Below are 19,039 nucleotides of genomic sequence, written 5' to 3'. Positions count from 1 at the left end.
TCTATGACCATACTTGTTACAGTTAAAGCATTTCCCATTAAATTTGTAATTATTAGCTTGTCTTACCGGTTTGTTGTGATCATGATTGTTTGCAATACCGGAACTTTCTCCAACTTCAAATCCAAGTCCATTAGTATCTCCATTAGGTTTCTGACTTTTCGGCATTTTATCAAGTTCTTCTGAACTTTTCTTGAATTTCTCTTTATGTTGATTTGCAGTAGCCAACTCATTTTCTAGAATTCCCATTTGTCTCATAAGTTCAGTTTTATCATGTTGCATGTGAATCGGATCTGTCTTCAACATATCATTTTCATGACTAAGTCTTAGATTTTCATTTCCAGCATCATTGAGTCTCCTAGTAAATTCATCTTGATTCTTCTTCTTGTCTTCAATGTCTTTACAAAATCTCATAGTCATATCTTGCATTTCATTTCTCATAGTATTGTTTTCTTGTCTCAATTTGTTCATAAGCTCATTAAGAGTTTCCTTTTCATCATCTTAAGACTACATCTTCTCATGAAGTTCTTTTCTTTTATTTCTAGAAATAGTAAGATTCTCTTGAAGTCCTTAATGAATTCATGTGCAGTCCTCAGATCATCTTCAAGTTTGATATTCTTCAACTTCTCTACATCATAGTCCACAAGAGCTCCTTCTAATTGTTTTCTTAAGTTTTCCATCTGTACCAGTGTCAGAATCTTCCTCAAGCTATTAGGATTTTGAAAATAGAGGACCAGGCTCTGATACCACTTGTTAGGATTAATGACAGTCCCAAAGATACTAAGAGGGGGGAGGGGGGGGTGAATCAATATCTTACCAGTGAGTAGAATATCTAACCTTATTAAGTATTTTGCATTCCAAAACTGTGTACTGGTAAATAAGAGTTAATGTAATAAATAGGAACAATAAAGACATCATAGAAAACAAACCATAACACAAGATGTTTAACAAGGAAACCCAGTGTGGGAAAAACCTCGGTGGGATTTGCAACCCACAATATTTACTCACTAGCCAATGAATAAATATTACTTACAATGAGGTGCCTGCACATGTAGAAAGGCCAACTGCCTAGAGCTCACTGCTCAATCTACAAAATAGAAGTCTCACTAACTTACAAAATGGATTATGAAAATCCAATACAATGTACTGCTACAATTCAGCATCTACTATGCCTGGTTCAGTACCGATTTAAGCTCATACTATAACCATAAACCTTATACAAAATCTGCCTTATGCATTCGCATATATCTTCCTTAATATTTGTTCATCCCTGCATCTATCTATCCTCTATTACAAAATTTTTTACAAGATCTCATACATATATGACTTTATTACAATGTACCATGTCGGCTTTAAAAAAGATAATTACAATTAAATACAATAAACAAAATTTTATTCTTGTCGATTGGGATGTCGGTATGCATTGTTGTCATTGTCGGTGAAGTGCCTGTTAGTGCTAGTGACTATCGGTGGTTTACCAGATGAATGCCACAAGCTTTCCTGAAGGTTGCCATCAATGAAAACACCTTCAATTCTCATTAGAGTGTATAATGCCAACAATTGAATGCTCAATTCATAGATAATTGGAGAGGATTGATTGAAAGGTGGAACAGATTGATCAAGAGGTGGAACTCAGGTGAGCTCGCATGTTGATTGATAGTTGAATTGCTAATTTGGAGGTGAAGCAAAATAGATTGAATAGATTAAATGAGTTAATTGATTGAGAAAAAGTTGATTGAAAGATGAAAAAGAATGATTGGAGGAAATTAAGAGGAGGAGATAGTCAACTGATTGAAAGTTGACTGGGAGCTTTATTTAGAAAAAGCTAACTAAAAGATAGAAATAGGAATTGAAGAGATAATTGAATTAATTAATTAAAGATTTAATTAATTAATTTAGCATGTGCTTGAACTTTAACTTGGATTTTCAATTTAAATATTTGCATGAGATTTTAACTCAAATATTGAATTTATTTTAAATTCAATTTGTTATTTGAATATATTTAGAACTTGACTTTGAAACTCAATTTGATTTTTGAAATCATGCACTTGTATTTGAAATTAGGAGAAATTAGAAATTAAATTAAATTAGAAGAATTTGGAGAATTGATGAAATTAGAAGAATATGAAATTAAATGAAATTAGAAGAAATTAGAAGAAATTAGAAATTAAATGAAATTAGAATTTGGGGATTTGAAATTTAAATTAGAAGAAATAATTAGTTAATTAAAAAATTTAAAGAAACTATTTAATTATTTAGAAATTGAATTTAATTAAATAATAAAGCTTATTTAAATTAAAGGATTAAAATCACAATTAATAAAATAATAAATATTTAATTAATATTCAGAAGAGGATTAATGATTAAATGATTAGAGATAGAATTGGAAATGAATTTATTAGTAAGATGATGAGGCCATTTGAAATTAGAAGAATAAGATTAATTAACTTAATTAAAGAACTAAAGAATTATTTAATCAATTAGAGGAATAATTAGTACATGATCAATGAGACATTTTTAGGTGTCTACACAAATAGATACTAAAGGAGTGTTGGGATGCTTAAATAGTATGAATTATTTCGATTTTTGCCTACTCGATGATGGAAATTATGAGTTTTGTGTTTGAAAATATGGTTAAATGAAGTTTCCTTGGTAATATCTTAGAAATTTAGCATACATATGGTAATTAGTAGGAGGTTTGTAACTTAGTGTTTCTTGTGAAACGCATTATCCTAGATAAATAAGGTAAAGAATGAAAATTTGGGAGTTGAAATCTTACCTTGAGTTAGAAAATGTTTGAAACAAAATAATATGTATGGATTGATGAAACCTTTAATAATGAAATAGGCATACTTTCGGTAATTACATGCAAAAGACACTAATAATTTGCCCATGCCTGCAGAAAATGTTTTGGTTGAATAATGCTTGTTGTTACCTTAACCCTTGCGACTTCTAGGAGTAAGTCAAATCTAGGGACACAAGGATGTAGTGCCCTTCCTCGACCCATCTTGTGTGTTGCTTTTAATAGATTTTTTTAGATTCCTATTGGATGTCTTAAGTTAAGTTTAGGACTCCATATGTTTTAGTTACTCATTTCAATTTTTAACATTAGGTGGGCGTATGTTCCTCTAATGATTCTATGGATGAGGATATTGTCTTACTATCTATGTGGATTTGTGGATTTACATATTGATGTTTTTTTTATGTGCAACATGTTCTTGATGGATTATACATGCTTAGCTATGTTGTAGATTAGGTTGGTTATACATTTAATGATATTATGGATATACTAACCCCATTCCTGAATTCATATGATAAGATGATGTCATGAGATATAGATTATTGTTTGTATATTATTTGACTGTTTTCATGGAGAATCAATGTCACATCACTCATTGTGAGCAGGATGTGTCGTTGTGAAATTATACCACTTGCCTGTTATATGTATATGCATATGTATCATTGTTGTGCTTGCAGGATTTGCAGGTACCGAACATCTATTCCTCCTGGATTACCAGTTGCGAGCTCCACCAGTTCTATGGGTACGAGCGTGTCTTATTTCCCAATGGTAATATGTGGTTTCAGCGATATCGTTAGTTCCCCTTACACACTCTAGATCTAAGTTGTCTCTTGTGGTTGTCTTCAATGTTGGCGTGATTTGCCATGTCAGTTGCCAACTTGGTCACCTTGGTTTACGAGTTGTGTATGATTGGTTGTTTATCTATATAGTTATTAATGTTAGATCGAATATTTAATTGAACTATGATTATTTGTTTAGTGATGCCAGTTTGATTATTTAATATCAATTGGTGGTTTTATTGTTGTAATGTTTATTTTAATTTATTAAGATTTAATGATTTTGATTATTTACTATTTTATGTCACTTTAGATTTATTTAATATTCAATGTTTAAAGCTTAATTTATTTGGTTGTGTTTATTTATTGTTTATTGTTTGTTTAAATTATATAGTATTTAAATTTAATCTTTATTTAATTTATTGTTGCGGAGCCTTGATTATTTAATTAAATTAATCGTTTGGTTTCTTTAACAAAGTGATTTTAAATAGTTGCTATAAATATTTTGGAAATAATATTGGGGCTCAAATAATAAAATAGTTACCCCACTTATTGTATTTAAGTGTTGATGGAAATATTATTTCCTTTATGTTAATTTTCAAATCTCATCAAGTAAATGGGAAAATAAATTATTTATGTTGTATAGTTTTGGAGAGGGAAATATTTCAAAACGAGATATTCCTATTGGCTAGAAGTGAGGTTAGGGTTTCTTGAGTTTTGATGGCTTTTTATTTGGTTTGTTGTGAAGATTTCTTTTCTTTTCTTCTTTTCTTTTTTTTTTCTTACGGCCGTCTTCAGCAAGTTTTGGGCTCTCAGCAAGTTTGTGGATTTGGAGTGTGATTTACTCGGCTGTTGCTGGAGGTTTCTGGAAAGCTCTTCACTAGAGCTTTCCTACCATCACTTAGGATTGAGGTTGGTCTCTTATTTTCCTATTTCATTTTTTGTTTTGAATTCTTCAATGTTTTCTCTGTGTTTGAAATCTTCTTGCCAGGTAGCTGTGTAGTAATGCGTATTTTATTTCATAGAATATTGTTGTTGCAAGAAGATAAATGGGGAATAGAGTTTTGTTTTGTTGTTAAATCTTAGTTGTTGTCATTTAATGCTTGTTGCTTATGTGTTTTGGGAATTTTGAATGGCATTCCTGAGAGCCTTATGTACTTGAGATCTTCAGTTTTATTGTACTAGTTGCATTCCATTTAAATTTGCATTTTGTCTATGCCTGGGCAACCCTTTTTGATTATGTATGTGTGTGTTTTTAGTTGAGTCTGGGTTTTGATTTTTGGCCCCATGTGTTTTGTTGCAGTCTGTATGCGGGTCATGCACTTTAGGATTGAAGGTGTCCCTTCATTCCCATGTGTGACCCTCTTGCCTGCCTATTTTGATTAGTTAGCTAAGGAGATAGTTCTGTGTCCTACGCCTTGAATTTATGTCGCCATGGGGTAGCAAAATCTTGAGCATTGTAAGCCTGTTGGCCTTGCCGCAGAGCTATGTATGACCTAGTCCAAACTCATGCGTGGAGGTTGGGTGATGCACTCTTAGGCCCTGTGCATGTGATTGGGGTCGTGCTAGGTATTTGTACATGCCAGCTGAATTTTGTGTGCCCTCTTCTATCTTTGCACCTTGCAGCTACGCTTCAGGATTCACCACACTACTGCCATGAGTCTCCCTTCCTATGGTTAGTGAGTTTGCATTCATGCAATGTTTAGCTGGGCAGATGCGTGGTTCCTTGTATTTTTTGTGGTGTTCCAGTCTATTCATGTGTGTTTCAGCCCTACTTCTTGGAGGTGTTGCCTGATTCATTTGATGTATGTGTATCCCGAAGCTGCACTTTAGGATATCATTTTGGTTTCCTTGAGTCTCCCCACTGTGAATTGTGTGTTGCAATTGCATTGTATGTGTTGTTGTGTGTGCACCCAAGATTTCTTGGTGAGTATGTACTTGTTCTAGGCAGTGATAATATGTTGTGGTGATGTTGGTTAGTGTAATATTGGCAATGAACCCATATGTCATGCAATGTCTCTTGCGTATATGCAATGGTTTGGTTGTATGCATTTGTGATGTTTGAGTTGTTGCATTGTTATCAATTATGTTCCAGTGTGAAACTCGCGAGTCTCATGGCAAGCCAGTGTTGTGAAGGCATTGTCATTTTTTGCCTTAAGTTTTCTATCGTATTGGCTTATTTTGTGTTTTGGTTTTTGAATTATATTTGTACACTAGAGGTTGTTTATTGAATCTACAATGTTTTCAGATTATTTCCTATTCAGATTTAATGATGTTTTGTGGTTTCAATGCTTAATTATTGTTTATGTGATATATGTGTTTCATTTAGACACTCCTCATGATGTTGTGCCATGAGAGAGAATTGTTTGCTCCTATTAGGTAGTCCCAGCATGTGTGGAGACCTTGTTGAGGCATTTTCCTTGTTGCGGAAGTTATGGAAGCCTTGATGTGGCTTTGTTTCATTACTTAATTTTCCAAGGGGCTGTCGCTATGTCCTTTGACGTTGTAGCCTTTCAAGTATGTATGGATGTATGAGTGTTTTGGGCTGCATGGTTGTTGTTGTTTTAGATTTTCATGTTTAGTTTTCTAGAGCCTCTTGTGTTGTTTTGTATGGGTCCATGTAGAGGGAGTGGGCTTCTTTGTGATGACTAGGGTCATGAGAGATGGGTTGTTATGAGGTTCCTTGTAAGGATGTATGAAGTATAGACTGTCAGGGCACATGGGAGTTTACCTCATATTTTAAACAAGTGATAACATTAATAATAAATTTATGGGTTTGTAAAATATACATTAAATAAGATAATTAATTGTTGTGGACCCCATGACTTGATCCTAGGGAAGATGTTTTAGGATGATCATGGGAAGACCACTACGGTGATAAGTCAATCTCCCTTGGTTCTCTCATAGGTTGAGATGGCTCCACATGGCTATCAGGTGTGTGTTATGCCTCATAGAGTTGTGATTGGCACTATGATTGGGAGGATAGCATGTGATGAAACTCCACTCCTACATGTGTCCCCTTGTTGATTGCATTTATATTTCATGCCTTGATGTTTTGTGGCCTCTGGGAGTTTCTTATTTGTGGTTATCTTGGTTGATTCATGTTGATGGTCCGAGTTGTGGCCTTGTCCCTTCGTCTTAAGTGTAATCCTAGAAGTAGATTGTGTGTTGGGACCTTGTGACATCTCCTAGCATGGGGGGTGGTTCCTTATAGGTTCCACATTTGGTCAGGTGGTTGGTTCTTTTTACCATTGGGGTTTTTCCTTCCTCGTTGATGTTCTTCTTCATGCATGGATTTGGATCTTAATCATCGTTGAAATTGATGTTCATGGCAGTAGTCTTATGTATTTGAATTCATGGCTTATGAGATGTAAATTTATATGTAATAGTTGTATGAATTCTTTGTAAAAAATGAATAGTTCTCATGTTGTATAGATCATGTTAATGTAATTATTATTGTACTCTTGACTATTACATAGACTTAGGCAAATGGTGTAGTCATCTTATGACATTGTTATGTAATGAAATGGAATGTAATATATGTATGGTTATGCCTTTAATGGAAAGGAAATGTTTACTTAAAGATGAATCTATCATGTGTATGCCCTTATGGATGAAATAGACTTAGTTCTCTTGGATAAAAAAGAAAATCATAGGAGAAAATAGCATGTTCTAAAATATAGAAATATTATGAAAACATGTACCTTTGATTAGTAAAATGTGATCTGAATGAAATATGGTTGAATCTGCATTAAGGTTAATGAATTATGTTACTCACATGGTTGTATAGATAGAGGGATTTCAATGAATCATATTTTAGATAGATGCATATGTTATCCCCATAGTTGCAATGTATTGTAGTAAGGGTGCATTTCATAATAGATATAGAATAAGAATGGCATTTAACCCTTGCATTGGCATTTAGAAAACATGTGAAAGGGAGTGATCATGATAGGAATAGGAACTCTTATTAATTGTGCATATGGTAGATAATGAATGTGATCCATATTATGCATTTAGTAGAGATCAATTATGGTAGTTACATTATGTTCAAATGGTTAATGGTTGGTTAATGGATTAGGAATGTTTAGATTTGGATCTTAAAATGAATACTAGATTAAGTGGGTAATCTTGCATTGGAAACATATGGTTTAATGAGAGAAAATATTGCTACATGAAAGAAAGGAATAAGGTTAAATGTATACATGCCTAATTAGAGAAGGGAAACACTATGGTTATTGTTGATGGAGATAGAGTGCATTTCTAATCAGATAGATGCATTGCATGAATATTTAAAGTAGATTGCATATGTGTATGGCATGGTATCAATAGTATAGTAATGTTGTTAGAGATACATTTTATTGCTGAAATTAAAGTAATGGCATTAAAGTACCCTAGGCATATAAGTGTGATTATATTATGTTGATTATGCTTCCATAACAACTTAGTAAATAGTCAATGATAAAGATATCAACATTAAGTTGGAAACTAAGTTAATTGATGCTTAATCATGTCATTAGTATGAGTTAAGTGCACTTTAGTTTATTTAAAAAATAATAATTATCCCTCTTTGGAGTAGTTTGGCTTTAAATTCTCTAGGGTATTTTGGCGGGCGTTACATCCATGTTGGAAGATAAAGACCATTGATTAAGATTGATGTTTTTTATTTCATAGAACACCCACCTGAAAAAGACAGAAAACCTCCAATGAGCATTTTTTTGCGACATTGAGCACATCAAATGGTATCTCCTATTTAGGATGAAAATCCTCTAGGGAAAAATATGTCGAATCCTGAGAATTCTATTCTGGGCCATGAGAGGAAGATGACACCTCAACATTTTGATTTTGGTTTAGGGAATCTTGGTCATCAAAGCTATCAGAAACCTTCAAAGTGGCTTTTCAAGATTTACCCTTAGGGCATCTACTCGATCCTTCCCCACCAATACCAGGGGAACCCTTACTCACACCCGCAACAACCATCTTGATCCCAGTTTTGGCCTTTTTGCTAGAATGAGGGGCATAATCCCCATCATCACTATCAGTTTCCCATCCTCCTGACTCTGAATCCTCACTATCATCAACATTTTTAGTAGTAATAGGGGATGGCTTATTGGGGTTTTCAGAAGCCCTAGCTTTCAAATGCTAAAAAATCAAACCAATTAAACCTTGGTGTAAAACAGGATTAACATGGGGGTTTTACTTAAAATCGGCAATACTTGCATTCATCGAAGACAACAAATAAAATGGGAATGACATTTTCTCATTATGATGGAAATGGTTAAAGAACATAAAATGATACTCGTAGATTTTAGTGAACCTATTGTCCAGAATGAAGAACTCCATAATCACCTTTAGAAGCCCCTTCCATATGGCTTTAATCTACTTTTGCTCAAAGTGGGTCTCATTGGCTTTCACCAGGTGTTCATGTTCCTTCTCTTTCTTGGGGAATCTCTTCACAACAGCATCAAATATTTTTCTATCTCTATAAAATTTAATCCCCTATGTTGACATTCCCATCACTTCAATAATAAGTTCTTCATTAATCTTGGTCACCCTTCCAAACAGATGCACCTTACCATCCTTCCATCCCCTCACAAATTGTCTCGTAACACTCGGGTTATGCCAATGCAACTTCTCCATAAAAGTCACCACTCCCCCCTTCTACAATTTGTGCCAAATGGTAGGATTCTTCTTCCAATTAGCACAGTTAGGAGGTTCCACCTAGTGCCGTTGACCCCCCATAGTATTGAAACTCAGCTCAAAGATAGCCAATTTCCAAAGAACAAGGTTTGCAGCAAAAAAACCAGAAACAACTTCAAAATCAAATAACACCCATAAAGCATGCAAAATCTTGTAGTAATAATAGCAACTTAAGGTAGCCAACCCAAACACTAGCCAGAAAATGATGGCAAAATTAATAACTTTCATCATCGAAAATAGTAGGGAGCCCCTCATATCTATCATGTGTTTGATCATGCATAAGGAGTGATTGAACCTCAAAATCCAAGGTGTCTTCATTAAACCACACCTTCCTAGTGTTGATTATAACCCCTATGTTAGCGAAATAGTCTTCTACACAATTACCTTCCCTATAGTCATGAGAAATATAGGACTCCTCAAAAGTATTGATTATATTCTTAAAGGCATTAATAATATTTTCAATCATCCATGAAGGTGAACTTTTTCCCTTAAGACATTGAATAATATTATTCGAATCTCCCTCAATCCACTCATTCTTGCATCAAAGTTTCTTAGTAATTTGCAAAGTTTGGAAGGTGCCCATGGCTTCAGCAAGGTGGTTGGTCTGTGTACCCATGGTAAAGATATCAAAGTTACATATGATGAAGAAATTCTTATTATTTGTGACAATACGAGTGCAATAAACATTTCAAAAAATCTAGCTATGCATTCAAGAACAAAACACATTTCAATCAGATGTCATTACTTAAGGGAGAAGGTTTCTAAGAAGGACGTTCAGCCAGGGTATATTTCCACAAAAGAACAAGTTGTAGAAATTTTCACTAAAGCATTGGCAAAGGATACATTTGAGTTTCTTCGGGAGAAGCTTGGGGTTATTGCCCATCCATCTACAGAGGTGCATTATGGAGGTACATCTTTCTAGGGGGAGCTTTCATGCCTATTTCTTTTCCAAGATTGGGGTGTGGTTTCTCTCAGGGGGAGCAGTGGAGTGTGTATTGGTGTTGAGGTATTTGTCTTTAATGGCAAAGGGGGAGAGACGGAGAAGTTAAGGGGATAGAAAGAGCAGTTTTGGATAGAAAGAGAAGTTTGGGGGGAGAGAGAGAGAGAGAGAGAGACAGAATTTGGAGATTAGTGTTTCTAAAAGAGCATTATCATTTTGCATATTGGTCGAGTGTTCAATTTGGTTAAGTGTTGTGATAAATGATAAATGGTGAGATTGTTGGAATAATGTGTTTTTGTGGTTGTCGTTGATGTCAAACTTGTGGTTTCAAATAGTTGTTGGTCTAGAAAGTCTATGGTACAAAGATATCTTGTTATATTGGTGTTGCAATTATTCTATTGGTTGTTCCAAAAGTTTGAAAGTGTTCCGGTCTAGTAAGTGTTGTTGATGTTGTTTGATATTGTTATCTTATTTAGCTATGTTTTTGGTATTATGGACATGTTAGTTTATGGTCCAGAAATATCCTTTGTGTTCTTTGAAAATTGTAGTATATTTCACACTTGGTTGTGATATTCTATGTTAATCCTATCTTCTGGTTTGGATATGATTTGTGGAAGGTGATTTGATGTGTTATGGGTCTAACCAAAGTGTGTGGAGATCCAAATAAGAGTAATTTGCATTGGAGAGCTTGTTTTGACTGTTAATTGTCTATATGGACATGTTGTGTGTTGGTATGATGAAGGTTATGTTCTGGTGATTGTGAATCAATGGATTGATCTTAGAAAGATTTATTTTGGTCCCCTCTTTCTCCTAGAGTGGATCAACATGTGTGTTTTGGTCTGGAAGGTGTATTTTGTTCCAACTCAACTTGGTTTAAGCTTTGATGATCTATCTTGTATATAAATAATATATATGACTAATTTGACAAGTGTGTGTGATGTGAAGACAGTCAAAGAAATTTAGTGAAGAGCAGAGAAGAAGAGTTGTGTTTGAATGATATGCAAGTTGTTTAGAGACTATGGTAGAAGTATGAGATAAAGTGTTGATAGATAAGGTCTGAGTTGTGTGTGTTGACGTTGGTCACTTGATGTAGAGTTCAAGGATAACTTCGTGATTAGGAGATCCTTGTTGGCAAATGCACACTCCAATGAGATATTGTAAGTGATTGAAGGTTTTGTCACTGATGGCAACCTTGCAATCCTATGACACTAGTAGGACAATTTACCGGCACCAAGCAATGACAAACTCTACATCAGCACACAGACCACCAGCAGTAAAAGGAAGTATATCGGCACCTAGGCCGACAAGAATTTTGTTTATAATATATTTTGTAATTATTGTAAAATCATTGTAAGCCGACTTGGCAAGTTGTAAAATGACTCATATATGAATGAGATCATTATAGAACATTTGTAAGGAAGTAGATAGGCAAAATAAGGTAGAACTATTATGTGAATTATAGGTTAAGGGTTTATGTATGAAACAGAGCTAAAACTCGTACTGGATCTGGCATAGTAGATGCTATTTTGAAGCAGTACAAGACATTGGATTTACATAATCCATTTTGTAAGTCAGTGAGACTTCCCATTTTGTAATTGAGTAGTGAGCTCTAGGAAGTTGGCCTTCCTGCATGTGCAGGCCCCCATTATAAGAGTAATGTTCACTTATTGGCCAATAAGCGAATATTATGGGTCACAAATCCCACCGAGGTTTTTCCCACACCAGGTTTCCTCATTCTAATTGATTAAAAAATAGGTTTTAAGGACCCGAAACCTTTGCATCATAGAAATAGAAAGGGCAAAAAAAGGATTAAAAGTCCACATACAAAATGACTGGCCAGAAAACCAGCAAATAGAAAGAACAGCAAAGCAACAAAACAACAAAACATAGCAAAGAAACCAGGGAGATGCTACATAGCAATTTTCTTTAGCAGGTCCTCTACCTTTATCACCAACTCATCATAGGTAGCCCCGACAGCTTTTAGCTCTTCCAGATCCTTGTTCATTTTCTTTTCCTTCCTCTTGCCTCTGGTGCGGGTTTTGAGACCTTGAGCTTCCCCTGTACCTTCAGCGTCTAGGTCAATTTCTTGGATTTCCTTGTCATCATCAAGCTTACTAATGAGGGTATGAGTATTATTGGCCGAGATTTTCAGAATACTAAGGCTTTGCTCTGCGATATTCTTAAGGCACTCCTCAATTTTTTCCACTTTATTGACAGTATTCGAGACTGTTTTTTCACTATTTTCTGCAAGGCTTTTTCTGTTCAGCATCTCCTTTTCAATCTTCTCAAACATGGGGTTGAAAGCATCTTTGATGTCTTCCACTTTAGCAATAGTGTTTTTCATATCCTCAATATAGTCAGCCATTGTATTCCCCTCCCCTATATTAATGGTCTCCAGAATCAGGACTCTGTTGCATAGTTTTTTATACTCATCCACAGCTTTCTTGTAACCATCAATGAGCCATTCCATAGTTTTCATAAAACCATGCAAGCCCTCGGGAGGAGGGCCATAGGGGGGAGTCGCTTTACCAGAGGTTACCTATTCATCTTTAGGGATATGGAGGGTGGAGATAGTGTCGGCAGCCCTGAGAGTCTCTTCCATTGTCTCCTTTTCCAAGCTGTGCTCGACTTCCAGGGTCCTAGCTTGCTTGTCATCTTTCGGTTCCTTGCGAGTCTCCTCTTTTTTCTTATGCTTTTTTTGAGTTTGGGCTTGATTTTTAATTTTCTTCTTCAGCAACCCTTTATGGTTCTTCTTCTCTTCAGAATAATCTGAATCCTCTTCTTCCGAAGAGATGTTGATCAAGGGTTTGATTTGAATTTTTTTGCCCTTGGAAGATGAGGGTCTTGTTTTCCTCTTCTTACTACTCTTATACTCTGAATCATCAGAGCTATCCTTAGTATCAGATGAGGAATCATTGTCAGATTCCTCCTCCTCTAAAAAAGTAGAATTAGACATATCTTCCTCAAAGTCCATAGAGGGTTTCATCTGGTTAATTTGACTGGCCTTTAAATGGTCATAAATAAGGACCATTAGGCCTTGGTGCATTGTAGTATCACCCAGAGGATTCTCTTTGTAGGCTTTAAGGGAAGCATTCATTGAGAAAAGCAAGAAATAAGGAAAATTCACCTTATCATTATGCCTAAAGTGGTTTAACAGAACAAAATGATACCCATAGACTTTCGTAAACCTACCATCTAGAGTAATATACCGCATTAAAACAAAGAGAATTTTCTGCCAGGGTTTGGCAAAAGCCCTAGGCGGGTAGTAGGTTTTGCTCAACTTTACTAGTCATTTTTTCTCTTTCTCAGTAACTGGGTACCTTTCAATGGCTTCCCTACTAACCTTCCTATCTCTGTAGAAGTTGCAGCCTTCCCTATTGAGACCCGTAGCTTTAGCAATTAAATCTTCATCAATTTCCACCATTTGGTCACCCATTTTTAACATGCCCTTCTTCCAGTTTTTGCAGAAAAGGCTAGTTACCATTCCATCATGGCCGTAGAGTCTCTCTATGAAGTTTGAGAGACCACCCTTCGGCAAAATACCCCACACCTCTTCCTTCTGTTTCCATTCATTGCAACTACTTGGCTCATATCGTCTCCTATTTTCGCCCATGATGTCGCTTCTCACAGCCAAATTTTGAAACTTGCAGAGCTGGTTAAACAAAGAGCTTTTCGGAGCTAAAACAATTACCCAACAAGCATGGGAGTTGATGGCATTGATGTTATAATGAGTGATTTTCTCATTATAGAAATAACTCGAAGTGCTCACATCAGTACTTTTCTTTATTACCCTATCAATCAAGAGTCTTTGGGGTACTTCTATATCGCTCATCACTTATGATTTGTCTGACATCTTCGGGGAGTCCGCTCTCACCCATCCACGTGGTAATTGTCTCATTTTTAACCACCACATTGGCAGCCAAATCAACAGAACAGTTGGCCTCCCGATAGATATGGGAGATATGACATTTTTTAAAGGTTCTAATAATGTCAATAGCAGAAGTGATTATGTTGTGAATCGACCATGAGGGTTTTGAAGTCCCATTGAGGCACTTTATTATATTATTTGAGTCCCCTTCTATCCATAGATAGGGGCAATTCCATTTTTTGGCTAGGATAATGCCTTGAAGAGCTGCCATTGCTTCAGCTTTATGGTTAGTTTGGGTTCCAATAGGGACAGCAATCATCTCTTTGCAGATTCCTCTATGATCTCTAAGAATAGCTCCACAACCTGAAGGACCTGGGTTACCTTTGGTTGCACCATCAAAATTGATTTTGAGTCAACCTTGGGGAGGGGTTTTCCATTTAGCTTCAAGCCTTTTATTGTAGCTGAGATTAGGACCATCAGTGATCTTCATATTCCAAGCCCTTAAGATATTTGACTCCAGGGAGTTATTTAAGTAACAAGGACCCTCCATGATTCCCATATTTTCCTGGATAGCCCTTTGAATTTTCTGGAATACAGTTTCTTGATTTAGGGAGACATCCCTAAAGATTCAGTTGTTTCTTTCTTTCCAAAGACCCCACAAGATTTGAGGAAGAGAGAGATACCACATACATCTCAAACAAGAGTTAGTCCATTGAATATGCTAGGAGGAGAAAAAATCTCTGATGTTACTAGGAAACACCCAAGCTAAACTAAAGCTCTTGAGGAAACTTTCCCAAACTGAGGTTGAGAAGGAATAGTGGAGGGCAAGGTGGTCCATAGACTCTTCCTCTTGAAAGCACAACACACACCTATTAGGAAGGGCAAAACCTCTGCCTTTTAGGTTAGCAACGGTAAGGATCTTATTTTGGAGGATAGTCTAGAAGAAAAAATTGATTTTGGGGGTGAGACCTTTTATCCATGCTTTAGACCAGAAAGGATTTATAGGAGGGGGGGGAAAGGACACAATACAATGAAGACACAGTTAAAGTACCTTTGGGATCATGTTTCCAAATCAAGGAGTCCTCTTCATTATTCAACCATAGAGTAGACAGATGGGTCTTAAGCTTAGAAAGGCTAGGGTGGATACTATCAATGTTCTGCCAATTGTTCCCATCCCAATATTCTACCACTAAGGAGCTAAAAGAGCCAATATAGGAAGGGGCATGGGAGGCCCATTCATGGAAGTCCATTAGGGGTTTATCAAAAAGCCAGGGATCCTCCTAGAATCTAACTTTTTTGCCATTTCCAAGTTTCCATATCACTCCTTTAGCAATCACATATTTACATTTCGAAACATGGTTCCAAATATGGGATCCATTTATGCTGAGATCTGAATTAAGAAAATAAGAGAGAGAAGTAGATAGAAGAGAGTACTTACTTCTCCAAATTTTGCACCATCTAGAATCAGAATGAAACCATCTCCAAGCTTGTTTCGACAAGAGAACTTCATTTAAAGTATGAATCCTCCTAAGACCCAGACCACCTTTGCTTTTCGGCCTACAGACCTTATCCCAGGCCACCAAGGACATTCTTTGCTTTTCCTCAACCCCAGACCATAGGAATCTTCTTTGAATTTTCTCAATTGCTTCAGCATACTTGACTAGAATTCTGAAGAGACTAAGAGCATAAATAGGAATACTTTGAAGAGTAGCCTTAAGGAGTTGGAGCTTACCAGCTTCACTTAAGAGGGCCCCTTTCCAACCGGCAAGTTTTTTATGAAATTTGTCAACTAGAGAACTCCAGAAGGAGTCAGGAGGGGCAATCCCCATGGGGAGTCGAAGGTAGGTAGTAGGAAGGTCAACAATCTTACACTCTAGAATTTTGCTGATCCTCTATTGTCTTCTCTCTATAGTATTAATGAAAAAGACTTCACTTTTAGCCCAGTTGATAAGCTGTCCCGTAGCAGAGGCAAAATTACACTGGGTACTCTTCAATACTTTAGCTTTTGAGATACTTGATTCCCCCATAATAATAGTGTCATCAACAAACTACTGGTGGGAATAGATAAGGTCAGCAGAAGAAGGTTGGAGGCCCTTAAAGCATCCTTGCTGCACCAATTTTTCCATGGTCTGACCAAAACATTCTGCCAAAATTATGAAAAGGATGGGGGAGATAGGATCTCCTTGCCTAAGACCTCTCAAGGCTTGGAAAAAAGTAGAAGGAGAACCATTGACAAGAACAGCAAAAGACACAGAGGTAGTAAGTTGGGAGAAAAGATCCACAATTCTAGAGGAAAACCCAAACGAAGTGAGAACTTTTTGAAGAAGAGACTAGTCAACCCTGTCATAGGCTTTGGAGAGGTCAAGCTTAAGGATGAGACTCTGCTTCTTAGCTCTAACAAGAGAGTGAATGTTCTCATGAATTGTAATAATGGAATCAAGAATTTGTCTTCCAAGAACAAACCCATTTTGCCGGTGTTTAATTAAGGCAGGAAGGATAGACAAAACTCTAGTAGTAAGGACCTTAGAAATAATCTTGTAAAAGGAGTTGCAAAGGCTAATAGGTCTGAATTTGTCCAAAGAGTCAACTCCTTGAGTCTTGGGGATAAGAGCAATAAAAGTACCATTGATTTCTTTCAAGAGTTTTCTAGCCCCAAAGAATTCCTTAACCCCATTGGCAACATCAGTACCAATAATATCCCAAAAATATTGAAAAAAGAACATTGGGAATCTGTCAGGTCCAGGTGCTTTGTTACCATCAAAGGAGAAAATAGCATTTTTAATTTCTAAGATAGTGGGAATGGAAGAGAGGGAGGCATTATCATGAGCATCAATGAGACAAGGAATTTTCTGAAGAAAAGAGGATTCGGCTTCAGCATCTAGACTGTGATCCCTCTTTAGGAGGTTTGAGAAATACCTCTTAGCTTCATTCCTTATTTCATCCTCCTTGACCAGCTCCCCACTTTCCACAACTAGCTTGTTCATTCTATTGACTGCTTTATGCTTGATAGTCGACATATGGAAGAATCTTGCATTCCTGTCCCCTTCCTTGAGCCAAATGCATCTCGATCTCTACTTCCAGAACATTTCTTCTTTGGCAATAATATCATGGTATTTTTTAAGGATCTCATTTTCATCAGCAATAGACACAGTACTGAAACCATCCTTCTGGATCTGGTTCTATATTTCTTTAAGGTTTTCTTGAATTTTACTCTTAGCCTCAAATATATTCCCAAAATTGGTTTTATTCCAGAGTCGAATGTTGTCCTTCACACTTTTGAGCTTCTTAACAACTTTGAACATAGTCGTTCCCTCAACTTGGATACTCCACCATTTCTGAATATTTCTTTTGATGTCGGGGTGAAGGGTCCACATTTTTTCAAATATAAAGGGAAAGTTTCTCCTTCTATTGATCAAGTCAGCAATGAAGGTGATAGGAAAATGATCGGATCCAACCCGAATGTGGGCAGATAGAGAACAGAAGTACTGACTATACTAGTCATCAGAAATGAGAGTTCTGTCAAGATGCACTTGGATAAGGTCATTACCAGTTCGTCTGTTGGTCCAAGTGTAATTGCAACCCAGTATCTCCAAGTCATTAAGAGCTTGGGAGTTAATAAAATCCATGAGGGCCATCCTACTTTCCAGCTGAGGAGGACTGCCTCCAAATTTTTCCTCCTCTTTCAAAGGTGTATTAAAGTCTCCCACAACCATCCAACTAAGATTTTTGAAGTTGTCCCTAGCCTGGATGATCTTTTTCCAAAAAGAGTTTCTAGCCTTTAAGGTATTAGGAGCATAAATGTTAGTGAGAACCCATGAAGAACCATCTTTTAGGTGCTCAAATTTGATACAAGAAAAGTTACTTTCCTGGATAATGACCTGACCTTTAACAGTGTTAAGATTCCAAATGGTAGCAATGCCTCTAGAAGCACCCTCAGAACTACCATTACCATTTTTGAATAACTTCAAAGATTCAACTTTTTTCTCTACTCATTTTGGTTTCTTGAATAAGAAAAATGTCAGGATTACTATCTCTTATCATATTCCTAATAATATTATGTTTATGGCGATTGTTGAGTCCCCTTATGTTCCAAGAAATAATCTTCATAGCTGCTTACCAATTCCCAGCTCCTTGAGAGTTTTTTGAGTTCCATCTACTATGTTCTTGCTGGCCTCCTTGTCTCTAACTTTGTGGTTAGAGGGCCATCCTGGGGAAGAGGAAATGTACCCCACATCAACTTGAGCTATTCTGTTGGATTTCCTTATTAGAGAAGTCGAGGGAGTTGTTGCTTTCTTGTTCCTATATTTTGGTTGCTTCCATTCCATTTCTATCATAGGAGCCGCTTCTGGGTTGATGAGGATTTTGGAAATTTCTTCTTCATTACCCCATTTAGGAGTTTTGGAGTCAGTTGAAACATTGTTCACTGTTCTTGAGCTCTAATCTGAATCCGAAAGATTCATACCCAAAATTGCACATTTTTGGGCTTCTTGAATTTCAAAACTTGGCATGGCTAGAGAAGAGTCAGTCCTTTCAACTTGGGGATCAGGGATCTCTCCTTCCTCAGGTTGGTAATCTCTTGCTTCCATTGCCTTGCTTTCATAAGTGTCATCAACCACTTCAACTATCTCATTTGGAGGATCATTCTGATCTTTCATTTCCTTTATTTGAGTTGTTCTTATGGGGCTGGCTTTGGTTGATTCATTTCTCTCTACTTCCTATATTATGGGCCTGAAGATAGAATTTGAGGCTTCTTCTGTTCCCCCAAAGGAAAAAAATGATTGGAATTTTCTTCCTTATTTTCTGGGTTTTTAACTTGCCACGCCCGTTTCTCTGGCAACTTTTGACTTTCAATTTGAGGTTTAAGCTACTTGGGTTCCAGCTTTTGGTTATTTGGGCAGGATTTTGCCCAATGACCTACTTTTTTATAGTGGAAGCACATGAAAGAAATAGTTTCATAT

This window comes from Cryptomeria japonica, chromosome 8 (genome assembly GCF_030272615.1).
Source record: "Cryptomeria japonica chromosome 8, Sugi_1.0, whole genome shotgun sequence".
Taxonomy (NCBI): domain Eukaryota; kingdom Viridiplantae; phylum Streptophyta; class Pinopsida; order Cupressales; family Cupressaceae; genus Cryptomeria; species Cryptomeria japonica.
This window is presented reverse-complemented; position numbering follows the sequence as displayed.